Genomic DNA, 12,256 nt, shown 5'->3' on the forward strand with positions numbered 1-12,256 from the left:
TGATACCATACTATTGTTTCCGGCACCTTTACTCCAAGTAAGCAAATGAAGTAATTGAAGACTAGGACCTTGAGTGTACTTCCTTTCTGAGTGGGGGATCTGAACATCACTGTCTGTCCTGTTCACCATGTCTCGATATCGGATTTGTCTTGGTACAGACCACCCTGTCTCATGGTCTGCAAGTTCCTGCATGTATGGCCAACTGGGACTGTTTAATGTCAATGAGGAGAACTCCATATAGTTTTTTGACAATCAATAAATATTTTACAATCCAATAGGAAAAAAATGATTCATGTAGTATTTTATTTAGCTAAATCCTTTCAAGCTATCATCATCATGCAAAATAAAACTTACTGGTAAGGAGTTAATTAAGGGCTTATCCCCCTAATACACAAAAGGTCAAATTAAGAAGTAGTACTGTTACAATGCCTTATCAAAAATAAAGTCACATATATAGACAATAATTAAATATTTAACAATATTGATTTAATACAAATAAATCATTAATATATGCAGTCCAGCCAATAATGAGCTGAAAATATTTATCAATATCAAAGAGTGAGAAAATAAAATGCAGCCTGACTAAAACTCAAACCAGAGACACTCAGAATATCATACCTCAGCACTACCAAAAAACCCAGAACCCTTGGAATACCATACAGCAGCTCTACAGCTTAAACATTTTAAGTCTCATATTTATAATCCCCAGCATATTGAAATTTGTCCTTTTTCATTGGAACACTTATGATTCAGTTATGTACTATCATAAACATATAAATATTGGACCCTAAAAGTAACAGTTACTTACAGGGTGAAAATATCACAGGGTGAGAAAAAATGTGCAGTTTGAACGGAATCAAACCTGAATCAGAATATTATACATGTATGTAGGCTGTACTGACTCACTCAGCTGAGCTATCTAGCTGGCAATGTCTATAATCTATTATACATGGGCATAGAAGTCAAAGAAACATTCATTGATAATGGCCCATTATTAAAAGTAAATCATATCAGAAACATCCCTTGAAAATGATATCATTTAAATTTTGACCCACAGTTATTACCACTACCTCCTAATAGGCCTAATCAAACTGAGCCTGCAGAATTTTATAATTTTGCTGTCTGTCAGACATGGCAATTTCTTATGGGTTTCATCTTTATCTCCATTTGAGGGGATGTAACTCATGTTTACTAAATAGTTTGTTCTTATCTGTTTATCTTAGTCATTACAGACTATTCTAGCTGTATATAAACATAAACAAAATTCTTTTATATTAACAAACAGAACATAATAAGGTGAAAAATTTACCAGTTGGAGAAATTCATCAAATGGATGGAGGTCCAGGAATGATGAATATGGATAGAAATATTTTTTATGCCCCCGGGCATATAGTGATTGAACCGTCCGTCCGTCTGTCCGTACGAGGTTAACGTAGAACAGCAAGTTGGATTTTTCTTAAGTTCTACCTGTACCAATGGCTTCAAAGCTTACACACTTACTAATCAATACAAAGTACATGATCTGGGCAAGTTACATAACTCTGGCTTTCATATTTACCAAGTTATTGCCCTTTTCAGCACTTAGCAAATGAATAATGGTTAACCTAAAACGGCAAGTTGAAAATATCTTAAGTTCTATCTATACTAATGGCTTTATAATTTCCACACTTACTTATCAATACAAAGTACATGATATTGCCAAGTTATATAACTGTGTCATCCATATTTCCCAGTTATTTCCCTTTTTCACTTTGAAAATAGGGCCTTGTCTGGTTAACCTATTTCGGCAAGTTGGATTTAATTTCTTTAATGATATCTTTCATATTTAGTATGTGGATACCTTTGATGGTCCTCTAATTTTTTCTGGAGTAAGCGGTCTCTAAGGTCATGGTCAAGGTCACTGGTTTAAAAAATAAATATAAACATTTTTGCTCATACAGCCTTTATATTTTATGTGATGTCTTAGTTAAATACAAACATGCCAAGGGAGGTCCTCCTTCTTTGGGTGTAGTAAGGGGTCATTTGGGTCAAGGTCAATGTTACCAATGTCAAGGTCACAAATGTTAAAAATAGATTTTTACAGGTGTATTGACCTTATTCAATAGACAGGTGTTATTTATAATTGATAGAAACATAAACTTTGATGGAGTTAGTGGTCAGTTGGGTCAAGGTCACCAGTGCTAAAAATAGATGTTTACACATTTGCTCATACAGCCTTTATTAAGTGACAGATATATTTTATATTTGGTAGGAAGATAACTTGCATGGTATTCATCTTTTTGATTGGGGTAGGGATCAGTGGGTCAAGGTCACTTGTGCTAAAAATAGATTTTTACACTTTTGCCCATACAGCTTTTATTTATTGACAGATGTATTTCATATTTGGTAGGAAGATAACTTGCATGGTATTCTGCCTTTGGATGGAGTAAGGGGTCAGTTGGGTCAAGGTCACCAGTGCTAAAAATAGATTTTTACACTTTTGCCCATACAGCCTTTATTTATTGACAGATGTATTTCATATTTGGTAGGAAGATAACTTACATGGTATTCTTCTTTTGGATAGAGTTAGGGGTCAGTTTGGTTAAGGTCACCAGTGCTCAAAATAGATTTTTACACTTTTGCCCATACAGCCTTTATTTAATGACAGATGTATTTCATATTTGGTAGGAAGATAACTTGCATGAAGTTAAATATTTTTCAACTTCACAAGTCAGAGCAATGACTTGGCAACTTATATTTTTCACAGTTACAAAATGCCACGACTTTGTCAAGCTATATAACTTGTGTTTACAATTTTTTGGCAATTTTTCTGTCCATTACTGAGTGACACAATGCTTTTATGAATGAAATAGTAATTTTCATATTTTTTTGCTTTCATGTTTAGAAATGTTTCTTTAAACTGAAAGTGCATAGTTTTGAACTTTCAAAGCTTATTTATCACTATGCAAACAATATTTTAATAAAATCTGATCTTAATGTGACAATCCTGCAAAATGAGGATCTACTTTTATTGAGGTTTCATCCGAAGGTGGATGTTGTTTAGCAAAACAGTCAATCCGTATTAATTTCTGAAATGCAGCTATAACTCTGTATACATTGCAAGCAATGTATACAAAAATCATCTTCTCGAAATTGACAAAGGCAAATGAGTTAGATATTTTGCATGAAACATTGTGTAATGAACCTCTAGCAAGATTGTTCAAATTATAGCCTTGTGGTCAAAATTGGACCCGCCCCGGGGGTCATTGATTTTAACTATGCACATATAGTAAAAAATTTAAAACCTCTTGTCAGAAGGTACAAGGCTTAGAGCTTATATATATATGGTATATTATATCATCTATTGGTCCTCTACCAAAGTTGTTTAAATTATGCCCCTAGTGCGAAAATTGCCCTGCCCCAGAGGCAATAGTTTTCCTTATATAATTTATATAGTAAAAACTTTAAAAAATCATCTTTTCTGAAGTGACAAAGCCCAGAGATTAGATATTTGGCATGAGACTTTGCAAAGTGAACCTCTACCAAGATTGTTCAAATTATAGCCCTGGGGTCAAAATTGACCCCGCCCCGGGGGTCATTGATTTCACTATGTACATATAGTAAAATTTTTTTTTAAAAATCGTCTTGTCTGAAGGTACAAAGCTTAGAGCTTTGATGTTTGCTATATGATATCATCAATAGGTCGTTCAAATTTTGCCCCTGGTGTCAAAATTGGCCCTGCCCGGGGGCATTGATTTTCATTATGAACACATAGTTAAAACAGAAACTTAAAACAAATGTTTTCTGAATTTGAGAAAGATACAGCTTAGATATTTGACATGAAACGTTGTTTGGTGGACCTGTATCAAGATTGTTTGAATTAAACCCTTGGGTCAAAATTTTGCCTTGCCTGAGGGGACAGTAACCTACTTTCTTGTCCTTTGTTGCACGGCTTTGAAATTTGGACCTTGTGCACAGTTTTTGATGTAACTTTGATATCAGGTGACCTAGATTTTGAAGATGTGACCTACTTTGTACAGCAATGAATTTTGAACCATGTGCACAGATTAACATGTAAATTCAACTTTGATATCAAGTGACCTAGATTTTGACAAAGTGATTTCCTGTCTTATAGCAAAGTTTAATTGTAAAGAAACAAAAAAATCTTCTGTTCCTAAACTACTTTTTAGCGTTGTATTAATGTGGTGGCATAGCAATTTTCACAAATGCAATCTTATTTGCGTTTGTTGTCTAGAGCTATCTCTTTGTCGGTGTAATGTTTAAACATAAAAGCCTACTGGTAAAGAGGTATCAGGGTATCTTTGCATGGCACTAGCATTTCTAATATATTATTATTTACAGATTCCATTTTGCTATGCAATAGAACTATGGGGTCCAGAGAAGCATCAAGGTCCAAGCTGTTTCGATCTGTTCAACCCTCCTAATAATAGATTAGACGTAAGATTTTGTTTTGGTTTTAGCTTTTGCGCTGGCAAGCTGTCCGTCCCTTCCCTATGTTATTTGTTGTTTTCCACTATCTTAACAACGTCTTCTTATCATTAAGAAGGTAAATTTTTACCAAACTTGACAGGAATATTCCTTAGGTGTCCTTTCTACCACGCCTTTTCAAAGAAAAAAGGTGGATATAGAAATTAGCCTAAGAGCCAAGGGCCATTTAACAGACGTCTTTTCACGCCTTTTCAACCCCCTTTTTGTGGCCTCAAACAAAATATGCCCTATTTTTATGCCCCCAAAGGGAGGCATGATATAATCGCACCGTCTGTCTGTCCGTCTGTCCCACTTCATTCGTGTCCGGACTGTAACTTTGTTATACATTGAGAGATTTTGAAATAACTTCGCACACCCTACCCTGCCTACCCTGACTACACCCTGATTTGACATGGGATAAGAAATGTATTCCCAGCCAGGTTTTTAAGATATTCAGTTGACTATAGAGGAGACAGAAATCTATTTTTAGATTTTTTAGTATACAATATATAGTGTTTTCAGGGTGGATTCCACAAAATATTTAAATGAGCCAGAAAAAAACCCACCCTGAAATGGAAATCCAGGGCAGAATTTTCACTTACACAGATCTTTAAAAATAGATTTACTTCAGGTTAAATTTAGAGCAATTTCAGGGTGGGATTAATTTGAATATTTAAATAAGCCATCATTCACCCTGATTTCTGTTTAAAAAGTCAGGCCAGACTTTTTTTCCTCTTGTAAATCCCGCCCCAAAATTTTGCAAATCCCACCCTGAAATTAAAACTAAAATCCACCCAGATTTCTGTTTATTTTATAACCAGCTGGCAGCATCTGAAAATATTCTTAAAATTTCATCACATTCTGAGCATTATATGTATTTAAGAATAATAGGTGATCACAAGTAGCTCATAGCAAACAAACTAATTTGATGAACTTAAAGGCTGAATTGAGCATCTTTGACTATTTTCTTATAAACTTTTATCAATAATATTTGACAAAATGATAAGTAATTGAGAATTTTGTTTCACATATAAGTATTTGATTTTCATACAATTAAATACATTTTAAAAGTCATTCTTGTTTGATATTTCCACGTTGTAATACAAATTTCCACTCTTCGTATAGTATCTCTGTAGCACTGTTTATCGTTTATCTGCAAAATATATGAAAGTAGTGTAGGAAAATGCTATAGACAACTTTCAATTTATATATTAATCTAAAAGAAAAAGTAACACCTTAAAAAGATCCCTCAAATAGTCAGGCAGAAATTCATGTATGTGTATACTGTGTAGTTTTAAAGGTATAAATTTATTGCATTAATTGCAATCAAAACTTCAAAAGAACATAAAATTATTATTGATTAATTATTTTAAAGAAGCAACAGCATTATAAACATGTGCTGAATTCCTGGAGCCATTAATCCTATAGAATTTGCAGGGATGAAATACTTAATTCAAACTGAACCTAATTTTGATAGAAAATTAGATATTACCTAATATTTCTTTCCTTGTATTCTTTTCTTCCTTTAAGCAACAGAATTACTCCATTTTCTTCTTCATCCTGTCATCACGTTACTGAAACATTTAGCTTCAACCTAAATTTTGGAAGTAGAAAAAAAAACAAATAAGCAATCATGTCATAAATTTTATTACATAAGACATCAGTTTTGTTTTTAGCTTGACTATACGAAGCATAATTATGGAGAGCTGTCCTACTCGCCCTGGTGTCGGCGTCCGCGTCCAGATTTCAGATTTATGTTTTGGTGCAGTAAAATATTTTTCATTATAACTTTTTCATTTCTTAAGGTATCAACTTCAAACTTCAAATATATGTTCCTTATCATCAACCACATCTTATGTGATAAGGCTTATAACTGTAGCACCTATATTTTCAGATTTATCTCCCCTTGAACTAAGAATTTGCCTTAAAAAATACTATTTTTTACTGTTACTTCTTTATGTCTTTAGGGATCAGCTTCATACTTCAAATATATGTTCCTGATCTTCAACCACATCTTATGTGACAAGGTTCATAACTCTAGCACCAATATTTCAAGATTTATCTCCCCTTGAACTTAAAATATTCCTAAAAAATACAATATTTTACTGTTACTTTATTTTTTAAAGGATCAACTTCATACTTCAAATATATGTTCCTTATCATCAACCACATGTATGTGACAAGGTTAATAACTAGCACTTATATTTATACCCCCGCACAACAAAGTTGTAAGGGGGGTATACTGGAATCAGCTTGTCTGTCCATCCGTCCGGCCGTCCGGCGGTTTTTTCTTGTCCGCCCAATAACTTAAGATTCCTTTCACCCTTAGTCTTCATATTTGGCATGGAGGTTAGTCATGATTAGTAGATGACCCCTATTGATTTTGAGGTCACTAGGTCAAAGGTCAAGGTCACAGGGGCCTTGACTTCAAAAAGCTTGTCCGCCCAATAACTTAAGATTCCTTTGACCTACAGTCGTCATATTTGGCATGGAGGTTAGTCATGATTAGTAGAAGACCCCTATTGATTTTGAGGTCACCAGGTCAAAGGTCAAGGTCACAGGGGCCTTGACTTCAAAAAGCTTGTCCGCCCAATAACTTAAGATTCCTTTCACCCATAGTCTTCATATTTGGCATGGAGGTTAGTCATGATTAGTAGATGACCCCTATTGATTTTTAGGTCACCAGGTCAAAGGTCAAGGTCACAGGGGCCTTGACTTCAAAAAGCTTGTCCGCCAAATAACTTAAGATTCCTTTGACCCATAGTCTTCATATTTGGCATTGAGGTTAGTCGTGATTAGTAGATGACCCCTATTGACTTTGAGGTCACCAGGTCAAAGGTCAAGGTCACAGGGGCCTTGACTTCAAAAAGCTTGTCTGACCAATAACTTAAGATTCCTTTGACCCACAGTCTTCATATTTGGCATGGAGGCTAGTCATGATAAGTAGATGACCCCTATTGACTTGAGGTCAAAGGTCAAGGTCACAGGGGCCTTGACTTCAAAAAGCTTGTCCGCCCAATAACTAAAGATTCCTTTGACCCACAGTCTTCATATTTGGCATGGAGCTTAGTCATGATTAGTAGATGACCCCTATTGACTTTGAGGTCACCAGGTCAAGGTCACAGGGGCCTTGACTTCAAAAAGCTTATCCGCCCTATAACTTAAGATTCCTTTGACCCACAGTCTTCATATTTGGCATGGAGGTTAGTCATGATTAGTAGATGACCCCTATTGATTTTGAGGTCACCAGGTCAAAGGTCAAGGTCACAGGGGCCTTGACTTCAAAAAGCTTGTCCGCCCAATAACTTAAGATTCCTATGACACACAGTCTTCATATTTGGAATGGAGGTTAGTCATGATTAGTAGATGACCCCTTTTGATTTTGAGGTCACTGGATCAAAGGTCAAGGTCATAGGGACTTTGACTTCAGAAGTTTGTCCACCCATTAACTTAAGATTCCTTTGACCCACAGTCTTCATATTTGGCATGGATGTTGATCATGACTATAAGGTGACCCCTATTGATTTTGAGGTCACTGGGTCAAAGGTCAAGGTCACAGGGACCTTGACAAAAAAAAAGCTTTTCTTCTCAATTGCTAAAGAATGTCCTGTCTGCAATGTATTGATTTTGACATTTTCACATTTGAAGCATGTAGAATTCATAACTTAGCAATGCACTGGCTTAGTAACCTCAGATTTGGCAGGGAGGTTGTCCTTGAGCTCTAAATGGCCACTGTTGATTCTGACAAAGTGGTATGCGGGGGTATTCAAGCCATGATAGAGACAGTTCTAGTTTTAGATTAATCTCCCCTTGAACTTAGAATTTTCCTTAAAAATATTATTTTTCACGTTACTTATTTATTTCTAAAGGGATCAAGTTCATACTTCAAATATATGTTCCTTAGTATTAACCACATGTTATGGGACAAGGTTCATAACTCTAGCACCAATATTGCAAGAATTATCTCCCCATAAACTTAGACTTTTTTTACTTGAAAAATGTTATTTTTTACTATAACTTTAGTTTTAAAGGGGTCGTAGGATTTCCCTATATGTACATGTATATAGTAAAAACTTAAAAATCATCTTCTCGAAATTGACAAAGGCTAGAGGTTAGATATTTTGCATGAAATATTGTGTAGTGAACCTCTACCAAGATTGTTATCCCCCGCCGATGGAATCGGGAGGGGGATATAGTTTTGGCGTTGTCCGTCCGTCCATCCGAATTTCATTTCGGGAGTAGTTCTCTGCAACTACTGGCTGGAATTCAACAAAACTTTATGGGAATCATCAATATCAAGAGGAGATGCGCATATCGTCAGCTTGTTCCGGTCAGACCCTTTAACTCAGAGTTATGGCCCTTAATTACTTATGTAGTATGCATATAGAGTAAAATTTCGTTTCCGGAGTAGTTCTCTGGAACTACTGGCTGGAATTCAACAAAACTTTATGGGAATCATCAATATCAAGAGGAGATGCGCATATCGTCAGCTTGTTCCGGTCAGACCCTTTGACTCAGAATTATGGCCCTTGATTAGTTATGTAGTATGCATATAGAGTAAAAATTGTTTCCGCACTACTGCTCTGCAACTACTGGCTGGAATTCAACGAAACTTTATGGGAACCTTCAATACCAAGAGGAGATGCACATATCGTCAGCTTGTTCCGGTCAGACACTTTAACTCAGAGTTATGGCCCTTGATTAGTTATGCACTATGCATATGGAGTAAAAATCGTTTCTGCTCTAGTTCTCTACAACTACTGGCTGGAATTCAGCGAAACTTTATGGGAACATTCAATACCAAGAGGAGATGCACATATCGTCGCTTTGTTTGGGTCAGACACTTAAACTCAGAGTTATGGCCCTTGATTAGTTATGAAGTATGCATATAGAGCAAAAATCTTTACCGCGCTACTTCTCTGCAACTACTGGCTGGAATTCAATGAAACTTTATTGGAACCTTCAATACCAAGAGAAGATGGGCATATTGCCTTGTTGGGGTCAGACACTTTAACTCAGAGTTATGGCCCTTGATTAGTTATGCAGTATCCATATAGAAAAATATTCGTTTCCTCACTACTTCTCTGCAACTCACTGGGGGGAATTCAATGAAACTTTATTGGAACCTTCAATACCAAGAGGAGATGCGCATATTGTCGCCTTGTTCGGGTCAGACATTTTAACTTAGAGTTATGGCCTTTGATAACTTAGGCAGTATACAACCAGAGCAATAATCGTTTTCATGCTACTTCCCTGTAACTACTGGCTGGAATTCAATGAAACTTTATGGGATACTAAGAAGAGATGTGCATAAAGTCGCCTTGTTCCGGTCAGATACTTATAACTCAGATTTATGGCCCTTGATTAGTTATGTAGTATGCATACATCTCGTTGGCATTTCCAGATATTACTTTTTAACACAACAAAGTTATGGCTCTGTTATTGCCCTGAATATTTATCAAGTTCAAAGAATATTACTGTTTATGCCATGATTAATATATAAATAAAGCCTTATGTCTTCAGTTGTTGTGTTAATAAAAACCAGTACTCGGTGGGGGATATAAATTCAACGAATTTGCTTGTTCAAATTATAGCCCTGGGGTCATAGGTTTTCCTTATATGTATATAGTAAAAACTTTAAAAAAAACGGTCTTCTCTAAATTGACAAAGGCTAGAGGTTAGATATTTTGCATGAAACATTGCGTAGTGAACCTCTAGCAAGATTGTACAAATTATAGCCCTGGGGTCAAAATTGGCCCCTACGTCGGGGGTCAATGATTTTCACTAGGTACATATAGTAAAAAATTAAAAATCTTCTTGTCTGAAGGTACAAGGCTTAGAGCTTTGATATTTAACCAGGTTTTCCGAAGGAAAATTGGTTATTAGATTGAGGTATGTCGGCGGGCGGATGGGCGGGCGGGCGGACGGGCGGGTGGGCGGGCGGGCGTAAACAATTTCTTCTGTGCGCAACTCCTTCTACATTTCTCAACGGATTTTGACCAAACTTTCACAGAAGCTTTGTCATCAAGTGCCCTGGCGCATATTGTCGGGGTTTTGCGATTGGATAATATTGGACCTAATTATGGCCCTTTGTTTTTTTTTCCTTATATAGAATATATAGTGAACAATTTCTTCTGTGCACAACTCCTCCAACATTTCTCAACGGATTTTGACCAAACTTTCACAGAAGCTTTGTCATCAAGTGCCCTGGGGCATATTGTCAGGGTTTTGCGATTGGATAATATTTGACCTAATTATGGCCCTTTGTTTTTTTTCCTTATAAAGAATATATAGTGAACAATTTCTTCTGTGCGCAACTCCTACATTTCTCCACGGATTTTGACCAAACTTTCACAGAACCTTTGTCACTAAGTGCCCTGGGGCATATTGTCGGTGTTTTTCGATTGGATAATATTTGACCTAATTATTGCCCTTTGTTTTTTTTTCCTTATACAGAATATGTAGTGAACAATTTCTATCGTGCGCAACTTCTCCTACATTTCTCAACGGATTTTGACCAAACTTTCACAGAAGCTTTGTTATCAAGTGCCCTGGCGCATATTGTCGGGATTTTGTGATTGGATTATATTTGACCTAATTATGGCCCTTTGTTTTTTTTCCTTATACAGAATTATCAATATATGGTGAACAAATTCTTCTGTGCTGAACTTGTCCTACATTTCTCAACGGATTTTGTTCAAACTTTCACAGAAGCTTTGTCATCAAGTGCCCTGGCGCATATTGTCGGGGTTGTGATTGGATAATTTTTGACCTAATTATGGCCCTTTGTTTTTTTTCCTTATACAGAATATATAGTGAACACTTCTTCTGTGGCAATTCCTCCTACATTATTCATGTTTTACATTGCACATAGTTACATTGTTTGTTGCTTGTATTTGTATTTCAAATGCAACATATTTATCTACAATGGTGATAATTGAAAACCTGGTTTTGTGGCATTGCCATGTTTCTTGTTCCCCATAAAAACTGATTTCAAATTGCTGCAACTTCTCAATGGTTTGAGATAGAGGAGTCAAAGGTTTTTCAGCATTGGTTACATCTTACCTTAAGATCAACCTGAGGCTATTTTTAGCCCCTAACAAGTCCAAAATATTTTTTGGTGATGACGGGGGAGGGGGGGGTCTACTGCCCCCCTTCAAACTCCCCAAACAAAAGAGGGCACATCCCCCCTCTGGCACCCCCTTGATGTATCTTTTTGATAGGGGGCGGGACTGAAAAACTGATCAATTTTTTTGAACAACATTTCTGAAACGAAAAACAGTGTTTGGGGCCTACATAGGGCATTTTTTCACTATTTGAGACCTCAAAAGTGGGGTGTGAAAAGCCGTTTAACACGCCTATGTGAGGTAGGAGGTTAAATATTGTTACAACTTTTATTACAACATACAGGATCTTTCAGATTTAGAGTTTACATCATTCTGCTTTTGTTTATAGCTTACAATATTATGCTCCTTGTCACGGAGAGTATTGATATTCAGGTGAGCGATATTAGGGCCATCATGTTACACTAGTTCTCTAACTGTCTTTATTTTTTAACTTATTTGCATTGAAATTCATTGAAAAATGTCAAATGTGTTGGTCTGGAGAGAATCAGTGGCTTTATCAATATTCTTATTTTACGCTTGTTTCAACAGTTACTGATCTTGTTTCAGAGAATTTTAGTTTTAATACATGTAAATTTCAGAATATTTTGTAACAGGCATAACTTTGCTGAAATAAAAATGAAAAGTTTTGAGATTTAAATCTTGCTGTTTCATTTTTAGTTTGA

The 12,256-nt window shown here is 35.9% G+C and overlaps 1 long non-coding RNA gene across 1 annotated transcript in view; it reads left to right on the forward strand.

The window, feature by feature from the left end:
- Nucleotides 1-478: 478 nt before the first annotated feature.
- LOC132759629 (uncharacterized) overlaps nt 479-12,256 on the forward strand; it is a 30,889-nt gene continuing 19,111 nt past the window's right edge. The window contains exon 1 of the long non-coding RNA XR_009629749.1: nt 479-4,437. This is a non-coding gene — a long non-coding RNA (uncharacterized LOC132759629). The remainder of the gene's footprint in view (nt 4,438-12,256) is intronic.

Source organism: Ruditapes philippinarum, unplaced genomic scaffold, assembly GCF_026571515.1.
Source record: "Ruditapes philippinarum isolate M1 unplaced genomic scaffold, ASM2657151v2 ctg7343_1_1_1_1, whole genome shotgun sequence".
Classification (NCBI taxonomy): domain Eukaryota; kingdom Metazoa; phylum Mollusca; class Bivalvia; order Venerida; family Veneridae; genus Ruditapes; species Ruditapes philippinarum.